Here is a 17,982-nt window from a genome sequence, read left to right as displayed (position 1 = left end):
GGGAAATGAAAGCGTTTTAATTTTTTATTCCATCTTCAAAACTTAAGAAGCCTCATTGATCTTCACGTTTCTAAATGACTCAGGGAGTGAATTGTCTGAGCCTATCATGGTCTTAAAAGCACTAATTGTGCGGTGGCGCACAAAAGAATTCTTGGGAACCCCGCCTTTTGTTCCGTGGTCTTCACAAAAGCCGCAATTAAAGCGGAATAATTGATGAGCTGCCATTACAGACGAGATTGGCTGCAGGGCGGTTGAATAATTTTGGCACTTGCTAGGAAAGAAGCGCTTATTGAAAATTCCTCCTCGCAAGAAAACGTCTGATCATAAAAGAGCTGAAATGCAAATCAGGTCCAGACACGGTCGAAGGATTATAGGAAGAAGAAGTACTGCAGAGAAACTTGTTCTCTCGCGTGTGCGAATAATTTTCATAATTCTCGCTGAGCAGACGGTTCGATTAAACCTATTTGGCTTCCGCAAATTCAAGACTAAGAGAACAAAACTCAAAGTTGGCTGCAAAAGTTTGTTGCAGCAAAGGGTCCGGTGAGTCGCTGGAGCATGAAAAAGAAGAGCGCTTACCGCCGCTCGTGGGGCTCAGTATTAAAATTGTATCTGAGCGAGCTTTTATGAAATATTTCTGTGCCTTTCCGTCGATGAGCCAGCCAGCCAGCAGCACTCTCGACTTTCTATTTACTTTGATGCAAAGTGCGGCATTTTAATATTCGCCACTCGTTCCGTCCGCCTCTGTGTGAGGCTTGCAACTCGACGGGCCCTTCGGTCAGCTGGCCGGCATCATGAAGTGTTGATGCCGGTGGTCACTGTGGGCCAGTCAACGTGCGGCATGCATATAGGGGCAGCCCCTCAAATTAATTCATGTGAGCTAATGCTGCACTTGAGCGCGATTCACTCCTTTGATGCAAAACACGCTGCCTGGTTCGAACGAGTCGCTTTAATAATCGCTCTCCTGCGGTCGCAGACAGTTTGTCGGTACGGCCCACTGAATGAATTGCCCTTCGCCTCCGACGAGACCCGAGAGTTTGATGGTCCGTTGCGGGCATGAAACATGAATTGGTTAGTGAGTTAATTAGAATGCATTCAAAACCATAGGCCTATATTGGATTTGGTTGGAATTCCCATACCCACTAAAATTAGAATACAAAAAGGCTTTAAAATATTTTGCGAAAAGAAATTTCTGAAATGGAAGGTAAAAATTGAGGACAAAAACTAGATTTTTTTTAACTCGAAATTACGTTTATTACTGATCAGTAGGGTAGCTTCACCAAAAATAAAATTGCGAAATTAAAAAATACCCCTTCCTTCAGATTGCACATGTTAATTTGTTACTCGAAAATTTCTAGCAGTTTTGATACATGAACTATCATTAAGTTTAAACTAACTTAAATGTGAGAATTAGGTAAATTTGCGCACCTTATTAAAAACGTCATTACTAATTTAGTATTAATATGTTGTATTGTTTTATTTGCTTCAGACTGACATTTGAGACGTGGAAGGATCATCAAGAGAGGTAATCTGTTTTACATTTGTAGTTATTTTATTAGAGAGTACTGAGTAATTTATTTCGCACTTAGCACTCTTGCGTGCACACATACATGAAATACTTGGAATGTAACAAAATTTTTACCTCATGCTCAGCACTTCTTGGAATATGAGCTCACTTGGGTCCAAATGTCACCACCGAGCGGATAATATAGCATGGGGCCCAAGCACAGAGGAGCTTGGGCCCAATGTGGCCATCTTTTCGCCTCGCCACACTGAGGTATTTTATTTAAATGCCAGATGTTTGTCCCCCAAGGCGCTGGAAAGGTGCGAAAACCAGCAAGTGGCGAGTCAGCGCCGGTGCGCCTCCCAGCCCACTGAACTATTTGAGCATTTTGAGTCACTAAATTAACCACCTTTTGTTATCTCTGACTAGGCAGCCAGTATTAAATCCCCGAAATGCTCAAATATCTCCTATCGCATTGATGCTCCTGAGAATTCCTTAAAAATGCGAGCCAACGAGCTGGTTTTTCGTTACAGTTTTAAATCAATAAACCTTTCATTAAGGCAAGATTTAATTTTTGCTGGTGTTTCCTAAACAAAGTACTGTGGCATAGCAACCAAAAGCATTTAGTGTGGCGAGTGGTCTTGTTAGTAGGAATTTTTGTTATTATCTCAGCGGGCCATGAGTTTCAGAGACTTGATCAATAACTTTACAAATAATGCCTTTTCTACATTATGTGATACTTTTTACATCAACATTATTTTTTTTAAAATGTAATTTGACATGTCATTGAAGAAATAAATTGAAATGAAAGAGCATTATGCCATCGTTCCAGCAAGAAAGATGAAGGTTGTATAATTACTCCGGGGCTCAAAGGTGCAAAGCACTGAACAGCCTATAGCGTTGGCTGAGAGCATAACCACAAGACCTGCCCATCCACTCTTGCTCCCCCGTTGTTCCGCAGTGAGAGCAAACAATCGAGGAGTGCCCCCTTTGAACAGCTCCTTAATCAAGACATATAAGGAGAAAATATTAGGGAAAAATGTTATTCCACAGAGGGCACACGCGGATGCGGGCAGAAAAGAAGTTCAAAGACATTCCCGCCGCGTCATCTTGGGGCCGCGCGCGCAATAACAAACATGCCAGTAATGCAGCCGCTCGGAAAAGATTTCGCGAAATGAAAATAAGATACGCGCTTTTCCTTTTTCACGGCGCATTTCGGTGCAAAAGCCGGGAGAATAAACGTGAGCAGGAAAGCTACCGGGCTGGTCAGTGCTCGACCGTTTTATTATTTCTATTAAAAGACGCTGCGTCGGCTGCAAACGTGCGCGAATCCTCCGAGGGCAGTTCCCGACGTTGGAAAGTGAGTGTTTCACGGATGGAAGGGCGCCATAGTGGGCTTTGACTGGAGAGTCAGGTCTTGTGTGGCAAATCGGGCGTGTAAATATTTTGATATGAAAACCTTTAATCTTGTAATTGATGCAAAGAACGGGCTGGCAGACTTCAAAATTTGAATTTTGCTACTCTATACCAAGTAAATCTGATGCGAGGGAAAACGTTATTTAATTTTATTTTCAACTATCCACAAGAGTGTGAAGGATGTTGATTAATTCATAGCTTCAAAGGGCTAGCAATTTATTAATGGAATATACAATCCAGAATTTTTTAACATTTGCCTTTTTTTAAAGCTAATTTAGTTACTTAAAAAGTTTAAATTTTTTGCTCGTTAAAACGTCTTCATGAAAAAATAATTTTTCTTCCCTTGAGTTTATGAAACAGTGTGCTTAGAATTGGAAAAATTGGTATCACTCCAAAAACCGACGCAGCCAAATAGAAAAAATTGCTCGCCATAACTCTCTCCGCCCATGTATGTATGAAGTTTGATTTCTTGCGTCTGGCATGCAGCGTTTTTTCCGCTCGCAACACGAGAAAAGCAGGAAATAGCGGCAGTGACAGAACAAACTACGCAGGCACTTTCATCTTTCAGCCAAACAATAAGTTGGCCTTTTTCTTCCTTATGTCTGAAGCTGCAACACAGCGTTCATAATAAAAAATCGGCTCCGTTGACGCTGCAAATCCAATACGCGACGAAATGTTCGCTCAGTCCAGCAATTTGCCAGCGGAACTGTCTCACATTTTCGCCCCTCATCTCTCAACACCCACCGAGAAAACGGCTGATCGCTTTATTTGATGCACGAATAAATCAGCGAGGTGAGAGCAAATTACTTTACGAAACTGTGCGCTCTTTTTCATTTTGATAGTGTCTTAGCATTGGACTAAATTAAGTCACGAAATGTTTTTTAATTTTTGTTAATTTCTTCTGAAATTTAGATCTAAAAAAAATCATTATCGATTTGCTTTTCCATCTCTCAGCAGACTCAGGGATTTTTAAATCATAAAAATTTGTATATAATGTTTTTTATTTAGTTTCCTCAATTTATCAATGTTTCATCACAGCTGTCACAAAAATCGTTCAAATTAAGGCGGAAGCAGTCGTGTATTTGAATTAAATTCAACCCCCTTTGTTAATTCATTATTTCATCCATTTGACCGTAAAGAATCGCATTTGCTCGCTGCTCTACCGCAGCTAAATTTCATCAAACAATCCATTTGCACTTTTGTGTCAAATCTACTGCTACGGAACGATCTAATTGAAATTTTGTGTCAATGTGAAGCTGGGATTTGTCATGCTTTTAGAAACAGCCGATATGCATAATTTGAGTTCCACGTACACAAAAAGCGTGAGCGGAACGCGGAGCTAAATGACAAATTTACAGCTGTTGCACTCTTTCGAAACGACCGTGTTGAGATAAGAGTAATAATGAAAGTGCCACACAATGTTCCTTTTCTCTTTTTGCATCAACACCGTGTGGTTAGCAGCGCAAATTGAGCTGCTTATCGGCACAAAATAAACTGATAACTTATGATTGGCTGCAACCGCCTAAGCCCGGTGGAGTGCGCGATTCAGATTCTCGTGCAGGTTCATAAATGCATGTTTTTATAGTTCTACGAATGTTGTTATGTATAATAGGAATAATTCATGCCCTAGTTGCTTTCGTTAGAACAAACATCCAAGCGCACTTTATCATGCATGCTGCATTTTGTCTGTTTGCAAAAGCTGTGCTGCCACTGAATTGTTTCGTGCATAAGCCGAGCTGCTGATAATTAAAAGCGTTCGCGCACGGCTCGTAGCTTTCACAGCTGCTGCACAGGAACACTCGCCTGCTGATGAAAAATTCATTTATATCGACGAATAGATTGAATATCCTGTTGGCCGCGGTGGCAAAGGAAATAAAAAAATTATATTGTGATTTTTTGAAAGCCAATGCTTCACAAGCAAATTTTATTGTCTTTTGAATGTCCTCAATGGAAATAGATTTTAGAAATACAATCATTCTCGTTTATTATAACTTCAACACAGATCGCTATTATTTTGACAGATATTGATACGAAAATGGTAATTTCATTTTTCAAATATTATAAGTTTCTCTGTGCTATGTTTGATTTGAAACTGTTTATTCACAGCTGTCGAAACTTTTGCAGCGTTGTACGGAATTATAGCACAATAGAGACAGATTGAATTCAACCGCGATTAAAGACAAATATTTCCGCCTGGGATGCAAGTGCAAATAATCAGCATAATCTGCTTGTCTGCACAGCGAATGCATGTGTATGTTATTATAGCGCGGCGGCTCGTTCACGCCAGGGCAGACACCAATTTTCGCAGAATCCGCTGCAGCCGGCCCTGCCTACCAGACAGACAGACAGACAGACAGCGAGAATTCAACGCAAGAGACTGAATGCCAGAGAGCACGGCGAGATGCGCACGCTTCATAAAGTTTCACTAGAGAGAACACACGTGAGCTCTATATAAATTATCATATGATTACCGCAATGTTGTCAGCCGACAATTAAAGCAGCTGGAGAGAGACAGACACGACGCCGGGCACCGATTGATACGTGACTCTGGCTCCCAACGCCCTCTCTAGTAATTATCGTCGTCATGTGTCACAATCAGCATGCACTGAGCAAAACGCAATCATAACTGGGTATGCGCACATGCTGACCAGAATTGCTATTAGCTTTGCTCCCTGCCTGCCTAAACAATATCCACGCGATAAGCTACAATCTGCCGCCGCACGAGAGACTTGCTTGTGCAATAATTGTGAACTGCATTACTATCTAGAAATCTGAGTGCATTTCATGTTGTGTGTATTCTGTGCACAAGCTCCAGAGGGAGTTTTGCCCGCGTGCATGCATTTAATGTGCATATTCCTGTAAATATCGGAATCGCTCAGTTACTCGCACATGTGCTCTGCTCAGCTCGGTGGGAAATAGTTTCGAAATACCTCTTTGTTTGACGACAAATAGAGTGACATTATTCAATTAATATAATACGCTTTAGAATTAGAGTTTGCAAACTACACTGGTTGTTACAACGTTTTGAGTTAGTAGGCACAATACATACCATGTTCTACAATAAGTTTTTGTCACATATTTTTAGAGTTATATATAGACCAAAAATAATTGTGTTAAAAAGAAACACATTTTTACCCATACACATGGAAACTCTTGTATCAATATTTTTAGGAAAAATTTTTAATTCTTCGGTGTTGAGAAATGGAGCTGAGGCAGTAAACATCCTCATGGGATCTAACAATGGTATTGTTAGCGTATTTTAAAATCAGGTTGTGACATTTATTGCTCATAGAAATCGAAACGATTGTCATTTTTCACTAAACAAGAAGACAAATTAGTCCGAATAGTGTTCTTTCCACCAATACTTTCCAATGGAACGGAGGGAAAATCATATATAATTAAAATTCTTTATACAAATCCAACACGGATGATTCACCATTCTCAAGTGCAGAAAATGCAAGAAACATATAAAATTCAAGCATAATAGTAAATCAAATATTGCAAGAGGAAACAAAAGCCCTATATTTTTGTGGTATTCTACAATACAACCACCGTGATTAATTTTTTTCAAATGCCTTTTGCATGGTTTGAAGAGAGTCAATTTTTCAGTTAAAAATGGAGCAGTAAACAAATACGTTCTACGCTGCGTGTCGTCTCAATAAAATTTAATTTGTTACATGGGCTATTTATTTAACTTCTACGTTAACAAAGGTAAAAGTCGAGCGCATTGTGAATCTCCTTGTTTCTTATTTCACGACGCCGGAATGAAATCAACTGAGGGTGCTGCAAGCATTTTGTTTCCTGAGCAGCGCAAAAAGGTGGCGAGAGAGAGAAAGGAAGGAGGCTTTTTCTTTATTGCGGTGCGCCGTTTGTCAAGTGCACACACTGATTACCATATTTAGCTTATGCATTCAGCCAACTTGCATTGCGATGCACCCTCTTGCCTCCTGTACGCCACACGGAGGCTACAACGACGGCAGATTTGCGCCTTGCACGAACGCAGCACAGGCCACCAGTCGAACACATATTAAAATGGAAAAGTTGGCGCCGCAGCTTCAGCAGGATTATTGTGTTTGCTTGGCGGCTGCTTCGGGGGGATAAAAAATAAATATGCAGATGTGTGAATTTCGCGCGGGGGCGACGCCAAGATTGCGGCGTGGGGATCCGAATTTAATTGGGCCCCATTCGCGCGGCATGCTTTTTGATAAACCTTTTAACTCTCGCGACAAGGGAAACCCATGCATGCCATGTCAGCTTACAGCGTGTAATGTGTAAAAAGCCCTGCTATGTCTGACGCGCAATCTATTTATTCTAGTTATCTGAATTCGTCCAGGCGGAGAAAGACAGAGGGGTGAAAATGCAGTTTTCACGAAAAAAAATCCGTGAGAATTTTCCACAGTTTTTGTTTTTGTCACAAAATTCAAGCCATTTATAGCATGTGCCCCATAAACAGTTAATATATTTTCCTAGTCATTATTGCAATTATTTTAGCTTCTCCTTACTTATTTTTATCGGATTCAAGTCGCCTTTCTAACTGAGCGGAAATATTTGTGGTATCAATTTTGTCAGCAGTTAAAGGAAAAATGATTACTGAAGGGCTTCTATTCGTGTCAAAGGAAACGATTGAAACGTCCTGTTGGAAGAAAATCTCACATGATGAAAAGGTGCGAACAGTTCATCGATTTTCCATTCATATTCCTCTTGGAATTTCTTTTAGCTTTCGTGTGAGTCGCTTACATCTTGATATATGAGAAATTCGCATGTTGCACTCTAATCAAACATTATAATATGCTCTCATGCAAATTAGCTGAATCCTTTGACTTTTTAATAACCTGAGGCTTCAAATATCGTCAAGAGTATAAAATAAATAATATATATAAAATTCCTTACGAGTTTAGCCATCACAACTAGCTAACATATTTCATTAGAAAAATGAATAATAGTTAAAATAAGGTTTGTATTAAAAAGTTTTCTATGATCTACATATAAAAAGCCCTCCCTCAGATAATAGGCAAAGGGGATTGACAACAAATTTGCTCAGGATGACAACATTTTTGAGGTGGCAAGGAAAAATTTGAATACTTCAAGTGGAATTTTATGGGAAATTTAATGGATGTTGACATGTTAACATTTTCTGGCAGATTTCTTGAATGAGATATACCTCGCAAAAATCTCACCGCAGTCACTATTCAGAACAGAACGCACACACGTTGGAGCCGATTTTGTCTGGAAAACTCATATTTTCAAATCAAAAACGTGTGCAGACGTGGGAAAATTGGATAGAGCGCATGGCTCTCTCATGCTAATAAGAGTGCGATTGAAGAGCTGACAGTGTGCATGTGCGTGATGCCCTGTGTGTCGACTTCCACGCGCGTATGTGCGTAGTATTCGCCGATGTATGCAAATTGATAATTTGATCCTGACACGCTGCTCGCGCCTCACTATTTCTGATTCCATTAAAAAGCACGTGTTTTGATGAGAGCTCAGCCAGCAGTCGCAAATCAACCAATAGGCCGATGCTTTTGACAAGCTCTTCAATAATTCTCTTTATGCGCGCAGGCCGCTCTTTCTCTCTCACCGGCTGAACCCAAAGTAAACACGCGCAGTGACAAATTGATGTTGATGGCTACGTATAAATTTGCCTGACGGCGTGACACTTCGTTTGCTCGTCATCATGAATTAGCGGATGACCAATAGTCAATGCTTTCACCTTGCACGAGACCTACCCGTTTTTAGCAAAATAGTTGAAATTTGATAAATTTGAAAAAAATAAAGCAGAAAATATAGAATAACCATTTGGCGGAGATATTCGTAAAGATGGGTTTTACTATAGAAACTTCCATATGAGCTAGAAAAAATAGGCTGCTAAAAGTTGTTACAATTTGTTATGTTCCTGTTTGTGAACAACTAAACAAATGTATACAGAGAGAGGAAAATATATTACACGTTTTCCTGCTTTACTACAAGGTGTTTTGGCCACTGAGGCATCACTTATAAAACAAAATCCAACGCCGCGCAGTAAATAGCTGCAGGAAATCGGGAAAATTGCTGGTTGTTGAAAACGATCGACTGCAATCATTGCTAGATATAATCAAGTAGAGCAGGAGTAACAAAACTTTTACTTAACTTCGCCAATCGTTCTTCTTGTGATATTATTTTTACTCCGATATTGGAGTAGCCATTGTAAAATCGATATTATTGTGAATTGCTTCTTTGTTGCTTTGTTCTTTAATGGAAATGTATATATTTTAATTTGGTTTTGAAGAAAAGTCATGTTTACCGTTTGATATTAAAATGATCACCGAAACAAATAAAACTTACAATTTACGTAAATAGCGCGAGTTTATTAAATTAATGTGTTTTATTTTATTAAAATTATATTTATATCATCATCTGTAAAACCAACACGTTCAGGAAAATAGTTAAAAAAACATCGAGTTTAATTAATATTCCAAGTGTTACACGTTATATCCAGGATAGTAGCTCTATGTTATTAAATAAAAATTTAATTTTCAAAAACGAAAAATTTTGATCAATTTTGATGAGTGTCTTACGAAAATTAACACAATTCAAAACTGATTAGTCTAGACGATCTACCAATTTACACGTAAGCTTGGATATCATTAATTTTGAGATGGCTTTCTACTTACTGTTCATATTATATTATTCACTCTGCCTCTTGTATTCGAGTACACCTGAACCCAAAAAATAACCTTCTTTAAAATTAAATAGAATTGGAAATTTTTAACCTCTGCTCAGCACGTCTCGTGGGCTATGAGCTCACTGGGTCCCAATAACACCGCTGAGCGGATAACATGGGGCCCGAGTGGCCGCAGAGGAGCTTTTGGGCCCGATGTTTTCATCTTTCTGCCACCTCGTAAAATTATTTTGTTCGTAGTTTCAAAGCATACCTATTTTTTTTAGCCTTGAATATATGACATTACGTCTTTTTCAAAAGTTTTGAAGTCTTTCTAGAACTTGTTCGTCAGACTCAAAGTGAATTAACAATTAAGTGAAGCAAAATTAATTGCAAGATGACAAGGAGGAGAACTTAAACTGACGAGCATGCACACTCGCGCAAACTAAATAGAGAGACGACTGATTTCAGATGCACCTGCTCCGTTCATTAGCGACTCGAGCTGCAGGCAATGCTCCAACAGCGAGTGAATACACAGCCCTCAAGTGCATGCAGGGGCTGCAACCAAACATAGTAATTCAAACTGGAGAAAGGGTGACTTTTTGCATTCACTCGGCTGGAACAAAAAACACAAAAAGAGCAAACGAGAACTGCGCGGATTCATTTCGCCAACGGTTCTCCGACTGTCACATTTTTGCGCAGGGAGCAAATCAAAAGGACCGAGCCAGCGAGTGACAGTCAGTCAAAAAGCAAAAATTTCGGCGCCTCGGGGGCTGAGAGCGGGTGCGGCGGGGGCGCAGGCGCCGCCACCGGCTGTCGGGGAGGGCGCGGTCCCTTGGCAGGCGCTCACACTCACTCAGAGCGCGGCTCAGTCTCGCTGTGTGTGTTCTGGTGCTCGCACGACGTAGCACGTGAGCCAACTGGGTCCGTCTCTCGCACTCGCCAGCTCGACCCCGGCCGCTCGCTCGCAAGAATAGACCGCGCGAATCGCACCCAAAGTGAGTAGCCGTGTCCTTTTTTTTACGCGCGTCCTACTTTTTTCGCAGCCAAAGCTCAGTCTTCGCTAATTTTAAATTACGCGCTTTATATCGTCATAGTGTTTGTGTTTTTGCGACGTTTCTCGAGCTCGACTTAGATCAAAACTAAGTGTGCTGTACGTTTCTCTCATAAGAGTGGCAGCTTCAATTCACATGAAAGGGTGTCTAGCTCTTTAATTGAAAATTCGTGTGAGCGTCATAGTTGATACGGATACATTTCAAAACAAACAAAAACCAAAACACCAAGCTTCATCTTAATTCGATCTGTTAGAAATTACCCTGTTTTGTAATGATAAAATCTGTCAAAATATTTGATATCCATTATGAAAAAGCACGGCGCGAATATTCATTTTCGCAAAACACATTTCAGTCGCGCTTCGTGATGCAACAGCACAACCAACACATCGCTTACTGTGCAAAATTGCGGCGACTCGCAATTTTTTTTGCGTCATTAAACTGGCATTTGATTAAAAACAGCCGGGGCGCGAGGGCCGTAAAACCGAACAAGGCTCCGGCATAAAATTCGGCGTCGAGATCTGGCGGGGAATTTAATTAAACAGCATCAGGCATTTCGGACTGCGCGGCTGGGAAATCGTGGAAAAATTGCGGTTGTGTCGTCTGGAGTGGAGTGCGTGGTGCAAAAACTCGATTAGTCGGCACAAAGGGTGCCTGGCCAGTTTTTGTGTGTTGCTCTGGAAAGTGGGAGAGGGACTCTCGAGGCTCGGCTGCTGGACAACGCACACTATGAGCACTCTTATCATTTGATTGGAAATTCGCGTGTGTATGTGTTTTCGAGTTTTCTTCCAGCATGCTTTCCCGCAACTGTTGCTAACTCTTTACAGAAAGTCATGGGCACCTTTGTGTGCGTCACGCTGACTTGACGGATGAATTGAGTAACAACCAGAGAGTGGACGCCGCTATTGCTCTTTCGATCTTGTCAGATGACTCAATTTGTTTAAATTCGAGCACGAGCAGGTGGGAAAATTTCGCGTGATCACCTACTCGTGAAATTTAGTAATGTGCTACTTTGTTGATCTTGTGATTCTAATCCATCATTGGCACCCAATAACGTCGTGCTCAGATTTCAATTAAGCGCCAATCTCAGTGGCTAGGTCGAGTGGCGGTGTTTGTATTTACGTGGCGCAGCTGAGTAGAAGACCGTGTAACCCTTTATTACTCTCGCGTAAATGCAGCCACCGAGAGCATAGGCAAGCAGAGGCAGAAGCCAGCCTGTGTGTGCGAGTGGCGTCTCGCATGCTCTCTCTCTCTCTCTCTCTCTCTCTCTCTCTCTCTCTCTCTCTCTCTCTCTCTCATCTCGCTGGTAGAGTGTAATAAATTAATTGCTAACCGCATCATCTTGTGTTTGTGCTGCGCGCTCCATCGCCTGTGTGATCGCACAAAGTCCAATCAATGTCTCTGGCACACACACTTTGCAAAGCACTCGTTATTAATTGGCGCCAGAGCATGTCAAACCTCTCTCGTTTCAGCTGTTGAAACAACAAACAAACAAACGCAGCGTACTCGCTAGTAATTGCAAAATTAGATGAAGCGGGGAAAGCTTTTCGGAAGCCTGGATTATTTTTTGTAAGGGTTTGGAGTGGCACAATATATTGGAATTCTAAATATGTGTGAATATGTGAAAATCAATTTAAATCATCAGTATTAGTACCAGTTGCATGGTCACAAACAAAATGCTTGAAGAGTGAACTAGTGCACTGGTAAGGCATATGTATGGTTGAACGATAAGCTGATATATATAGCAAGAGGAAAAATTAAACATTTACTTTCTTTTTTTAACTTATTAAAAGTCATCTCAAACACAAACCAAATTTTAAGTCTCTTATTCTAATAAAACTAAGTCGAAAATAGAGGACACATGTTCAGGAGAAATTTTAAAATGAGTATTTCAATAAGGATCAAAACCTTCAGTATCTCATGTCAAGCTGGAGCATAATTTATAGCGATTCTAGGGGTGCAGAGATTTAAATTGCAATCTACGATACAGGAGCCGTATGTGTTTCCTCGCTTGGTAACACCCTCTTGATAAGAATCGTCTAAAGAACATTTTCACCTTCGAGACAGCTCAGTTTACGTAGAATTATTTGTCATGCAATTCTCACTCCCCCGCAGCAGTTTCCATCAAATAAAGAAAAAGCGGAAAATTACGGCGCAGGCTTTACGTGATGATTACAATTTCCTTGTGTTCCTGCGTGTGCTGTGCGTTTGTCTTTTCGCCACGCGTTTTGTTTTTCCCTCTGTGTTGCTGCCACACGAAAGCAGTTGCGTTATTATTGCATGCGCCCACGGAAAAAAGGCGCGCACGGTGCGCTGTTCCTTCCTTTCCCTTATTTCCCCCTGTTCCGTGGGCAGGAGGAAAGAAATATCTGCTGATGCCGATGATAACACGCACAATACGGTGCTGGTCATTTTACGATAGCGCACAGCTTTTATTGCTCGGGACAGACCGACCAGCGGGCCTCCCAGAGGTCGAATTTGCCCTGCGATTGAAATATGCTCTGATAATCGCCACAGCAGTTGAAGTTCTTGTTTTCTTTACTGCTGATGCGACTTTTGCTCTTTCATGACATCAAAAACCCTACTCGTTTGGTCCCATTGCTTTAGTTAGCCTACGCAGCTTTCGGGAAATGAGCTTGCGCTTATCTCAGATTCACGAGAGATTGTTTTGTGATGTTCATAAGGGTTTTGGCAGCCATTACTGACTTTCAACATTAGAAATGATTTTTTTTTAAGTTTTAGTTTATTTTTAGGATCATATTAAGTATTTTTTTAAAATTAAATGACTAGACTTTTAACTCTTTTTAACAATCAAATTCAAGAAAATTACAATTTTGAGATGTTAAATCTGAATAAAATTTTATTTTAAGCAGATGAAACTTCACGATCTACGGATAATAAGATAAAAATAACCTTCCTATTTGGGGATTTTACAATTTTGATCTTTGTATGTTAATAAGCTTTTTCCATTTAATAATTATTTTCTCCTTTTCAATTTCATATCCCTCAGATTCTTGATAAAAAAAGTAAATTTGTTTCATAATATATAGAGAGTTTGACTATTGTATGTCGTACAATCTGCTTAAATAAAACGTAATGATCTAGAGACCGTTCTTTGATTTTTGCTCATCCTCGTCGTCAAGAATGAAGAGTTACTCGCTCAGCTAATCGTGCCACTGAGTGAGGCGTTGATGAATCACTTTGTGCTTGATCTGTTGTGAAGCAAGACGAGACTTTATATTTTTTGTTCTTTGCGCTGCGGCCGGGCCAAAACAACATTGCGCCAAAATTTTGACACACAGCGGCTAGATAGCTGGGCCTGCTTCCGAGGACAATGAGCGCGCGAAACTTTAATTATCCGGGCTAATCCCCGAGCAGTTGGCCGGCACAAAGCGCCGGCGTTCACTCCCGGCCAAACAAAGCACTCTGTCGTGTACGCAGGCAGGGTCGAATTTAATTAAAAATATCAACAAGCCGGAAAACAATATTTAATTAAGTCTACCCGGGGCCATTTCTTGCCTTGGCCACTGGAATTATTCCGCACGCGCGGGTCTTGTTTGTACAGAACATTTATTTCGCGGCGGGTGTGCCTCTCTCAGCTCGCCGAGGAGAACACGCAATAATAATTCTGCCGCGTGTTTTGTGAGGATTGCGGCCTGCGAAGATGATATTGTGCCACCAGCCCTTGGATAATATGGATGGCTTACTCTTCTCTCTCTCTCTCTCTCTCTCTCTCTCTCTCTCTCACACACACACACACACACACACACATTCCCGGCAGCACGCCCGCTCTCTACTCTCTTCGGGCCCAGCCAGCCGCGCATTTGCATGCAAATAGCTCTCTTTTGCTATCAGCTGATAAAACCCCAAACCGAGTGGCAACAATCTCGCCTCCTTTATCCCAACTTATTCGTCTTAGCGACAAAAAGGCACGACATATCAGCCTGCGTTCAACCCGCGCACGCCTTCTTGCTCTCGGCGTGTGCCAAAATTAAATCATTTGAATGCAAGTCTCTCCAGCCACCAACCGACTTGGACAAAAAGACCTCTTTGGCAAACTAGTTTTTGCCCCTCTGCGCTCGATTCTCAGTGAGCCGCTCTTGAATACTTCAACGCGGTTTTGTACCTTGCCAGGCATTCTGAAGCTCAGCCGGATTCTTGATGGTATTAATCAAATACGAGAATTCCACGAAACACGATTAAGCAAGAATTTCATTGTGCTGAGTGAAGAGGGTCGAAAATATTTTCAACATTGATGAGGTCCAAACTTAACTTTGAACATTCTTGAAGAAAGCTTACGGAGATGAACAAAATTGGCAGATAAATAACTCATTGCATCTTATGCAGATATTTTCACTACTCTTAATTGTTATTTGGGTTTCAACTAAATTGTTTGCCATTTGTTTTATCAACTAAAATATAATTATAATTCGGAGATTATATTCCATCAAAACATTATATTTCATAATCTATTTAAACGGGTTTCAACAAATTATACAACTTACTTCCATTACCTTTTTTTAACTTTTTTGCATCCTTAGCTCTTGCCTTAAGTTTTTAATATTCAATAATCATCCACTCGTCGTCTGGTAGCTCTGCACATTGTGTATTAAGCAAAACGAGGCGCAAAAGTCGTGCTTGGGCCAAACTTTTGTCCGCGCGTGGAGCGCATTCAAAACGCCCTCGACACCTTTTTATCTTAAGCTGGTTGGTGTTCCTGTCAGACAATGGCCCATTAAAACTCGCCTGCAACTGCTCGTCATAACATTTGATGTGCCTTTATCGTGCATGAATGGCTAATTATCAAAGGCCGTCAAATTTTATTAAGAGGGCACGCTTGCGCCGCTTCTTTTCGCCGACTTTTGTGAATAAGTAGCGTGACGTGATTCTCACGCGGATCTAGGACGAAAGAAACTTTGTTCCCCTTAATTACTCTCTTGCACATCGTTTGTTAATTTATTCTCGCGCGCACAACTACTTTTGTGCTCACTCGTTGTTTTATGGGCATGTCTCATTTGAATTTACACACCACGCAACAGAAGGAGAAAGAGATACAGAGCGCCCGAGCGGAGAGAACAGCAGCAGAGAGATCCAATTAAATCGCAAATGAGCCACGTCTTCAACTTATTAATTTTCCTTCTGCTGAAGACTCGTAAAAAAATACGCGCCTCCGGTAAATGAAGAAATGAAATTTTATCTTTATGTGCAGTTGTTTCTTCAACTGATGCTGGCGTGATGAACAACAAATGCTATAATAGTTTAATTGTTTATGAAGAAAAATTCTGGTCTCATTAACCAAAATATGTCAATATAATTACAAATAATGTGGTGTAAAAATGTAATATTTTTATAATTATATAATTTTATGGAGCATATTTGACTCAACTCTGTTGAGAAAAACTATATACATGACATGTGTGTGATTTAGTCGTTCGTATGCATGACTTTGTTACTATTTTAAAATCTAAAGTTGGAAAAATATTAGCTCAGTCATTTATTAATTTTCATCTTTTGACATTTGATCAACAATTTACCAAAAGTAATAAAACACGAATTGTTATAATAATAAGGAGAGATCAGATTGAAATTGTTGTGATTCGCCCAAGAAAAATTAATAATTCTCTCTTGTTGATTTATATATGCTGTCGCTTCGGGATGCACTCTTGAAATGACGGCAATGATGGAAAATGTCAGAAATCAGACCGACGGTGTAATTTGATCCTGAAGAAAAGTAGTTGAGACGATCAGTGTAATAACCGCAGTGCCGTAAATTATTAAAAGAGCATGCCGGAAATGAGCCGCTTTAGCAGCCCTCAAGTCGTTGTGTTTACAAGCAGCTAATATTTTATGCCACCGCGGGCTCGTTATTTATTATAATGGGCCAGCGGGCCGGTGAAAGTTTCATGCGCGAATTTTGGCGACGCGTGCGCGAAAACACGACAGGCGATACGAGAGAGAGAGAGAGAGCTACGCCATGGGTATGCAACCAGCGCGTCCGGCCTGTTGAGCTCGTTGCATACTTGGCATTAAGCAAGTTTAGCAGGTGACCTTCCTCTCTTTGCAGATTATCTTTCTTGGCTTCCTCAGCTTTTGCTGGCAGGGGATTGAAACCAGCGAGCCGGGATTACATTTTCACGTGGAATTTCATTTGCCAAGAAACTTAGTAATCACTTTAAAGACAAGGTCTGCGTTTTATCTGGAGTGTGCAGGAAAATTGCAACGGCAAAATTTTCATCCAATTAAACCAGACTTGTTAGGGTCAAAGGAAATTAAGTGAAAGTTACGCTTCAATTGATTAAGCTAAGCATTTATCTTATTTTAATAAGAATCCTTTTCCTCTCGGAAAGCTACGAAAAATTTTAAACAAGCGACAATTAGCGAAAGAAATATGGGAAATGTTTCGGGCGTAAACTTTGCAGAGAAGTCGTTTACAAGATTGACGGGAGATAGTGGCTCGCACAGCAGCGGAAAGCTACGCTCACGCCGCCGAATCTTGATGAAAACGCGCAGGAGGAACTGTGCATTTCTACCTAATGAGCAGACTGTTGTTCCGCCGCAAATTGCGTGACTTTTACCTGCGTTTGTATATAAACGTCGGCCTTCCGCCGCTAACTTTTCATCAACAGCATCGGTGCGGTAAAATCTGATTATTAAACAACCCTTTTTACGTGCAAGCCAGAAGTATTTGTCGCTCGTAAAAAGCGGCATGCAAATTTCAGCAGCCGAAATTAAATTTTGCACGAGACGTGGATGAAATTCAGTGAAACCCAGCTTGCATGCGAATGGACGCTTTAAGCCGACACTTTTTACTCGATGCAACAGCCGGTAAAACTTGCCTGGAATTTCCTGTTGAGCCGGCCGTCGACACGGCGCCCACTCGCTCCGCCGCCCGCTGACCGACCGTTTTGGGGAGAAACTCCCATATTAGATTACGCTCGAAAAATTTTGGCCCGTCGGTGGTGATAAACGAGTTAGCTGCGCGCATGCATACAGCAGCCAAGCGAAGAGCCGGCAATGAAAGGCGGCCGACGGCGTCCAATTTAAACCGCACGCTAGCTTGGCTTTAATCATGACTGGTCTTAATCACGGTGGACAATGCCGCTTGAAAAACTGCAAAGCCCGTTTCCACCAGCCCTGTGGGGCAAGATTGTCTCTCCTGGGCAGTGTCAAATTGGGCTGAATGGATTTGGACGCCACCGCTTCTCTTCTCTGCAATTTGTTGCATTGGGGGCAAACCTCTCTCCTCGAATTGGTAAATAATCCAGATTGGTGCAAAATTGTAACTGATTCCATGATTCAATTTTCACCAGACTTGGGAATGGTTTTTTTCATTTGATAAATCAACTTTGTTATTTGGCCGCTTATCTTTTCCCATC

General features: G+C 41.0%; 1 protein-coding gene across 8 annotated transcripts in view; it reads left to right on the top strand.

The window, feature by feature from the left end:
- The first annotated feature begins 10,421 nt into the window (after positions 1 to 10,421).
- LOC135941659 (leucine-rich repeat-containing G-protein coupled receptor 4-like) overlaps positions 10,422 to 17,982 on the top strand; it is a 106,409-nt gene continuing 98,848 nt past the window's right edge. For 6 of the 8 annotated variants that reach the window (XM_065487274.1, XM_065487278.1, XM_065487277.1 and 3 more), the window contains exon 1: positions 10,422 to 10,552. The gene's annotated coding sequence lies outside the window, so the exon portion shown is untranslated. The remainder of the gene's footprint in view (positions 10,553 to 17,982) is intronic. The other 2 variants (XM_065487273.1, XM_065487279.1) reach the window with 2 other exon arrangements.

The sequence above is a fragment of the Cloeon dipterum genome, chromosome 4 (assembly GCF_949628265.1).
Source record: "Cloeon dipterum chromosome 4, ieCloDipt1.1, whole genome shotgun sequence".
Taxonomy (NCBI): Eukaryota; Metazoa; Arthropoda; class Insecta; order Ephemeroptera; family Baetidae; genus Cloeon; species Cloeon dipterum.
The sequence above is the reverse complement of the archived record's forward strand: the minus strand, read 5'-3'. Positions and strand labels throughout refer to the sequence as shown.